A 947-nucleotide genomic window follows, 5' to 3' on the forward strand; every position below is an offset into this window, starting at 1 on the left:
TCCTGTTCCAAGCACAGTACTATGCATAGGACATAGGGAAGCAAAGACAGATATACATATGCAGTGTATGTGCCTGTTTCTAAGGAAAAAATGAACATTTTCACACTTGACATCCTGCTCAAAAGCCATAAAAAGGAACTGGATAGACTGGCAGCTATTCTTCTTTTAGGCAGTAGAGGGAGATCATGATCCACTTTTATTCACTGGAAAAAATGAAGGCAACTTTTCAAAGAAGTAAGCTTTTTTTTTTCCCACCTTTCCTACTGAGCCAATATTTTCTTTCTAGGGAATTAATATCTTTCTAATTGGTCCAGAGGCTTTAGAAGTGTACGTATGATTGAGAGGATTAATGGGTGTCTGAGGACATAATAGTTAAGATTCTTTCATATGTTTGATTAGTCACCAGAGATGCCAAGTAACTATGGTGTTTAATTCCTGCCATGCTTGGAGCAATGAAAGTACTTTTGAGCAACCTGAGCAACATAGGTGCACTCTCTCTCCCTCTCTCTCTCCCATCTCTCTCTTCTTCTTCCTCTTTCTCTGCTATATGTGGATGTGCCTAGATTCAGTGAGGCGGCCAGTGGTGAGGGAAAGTTTGGTTTCCTCAGTTACTGCTACAAAAGGGCCATTTCAGCTCAACATCTGTCTGAGTTTAGTTTTTTTTTTTCTTAAATCTGCAACAGGAGAGCAAAGATAAATTCTTTTTAAAAACAAGGATCTTATATTTTTGAAATGATTTTCTTTCCATTAGAAGGTAATATTTGGGGAGCTGGGGAGATGGTCAATGGGCTGCTCTCGCAGAGGATCTAGGTTCGGTTCCCAGGACCCACATGGTGGGTAACAAGTGTCTGTGACTGTGGGGGATCTGATGCCCTCTTCTGACTTCTGCAAGTATTGCACCACACGGGTGTACTTACGTACTTGCAGGCAATACACTCACACATAAA

The sequence above is a fragment of the Nannospalax galili genome, unplaced genomic scaffold (genome assembly GCF_000622305.1).
Source record: "Nannospalax galili isolate Female #2095 unplaced genomic scaffold, S.galili_v1.0 scaffold1366, whole genome shotgun sequence".
Lineage (NCBI taxonomy): Eukaryota > Metazoa > Chordata > Mammalia > Rodentia > Spalacidae > Nannospalax > Nannospalax galili.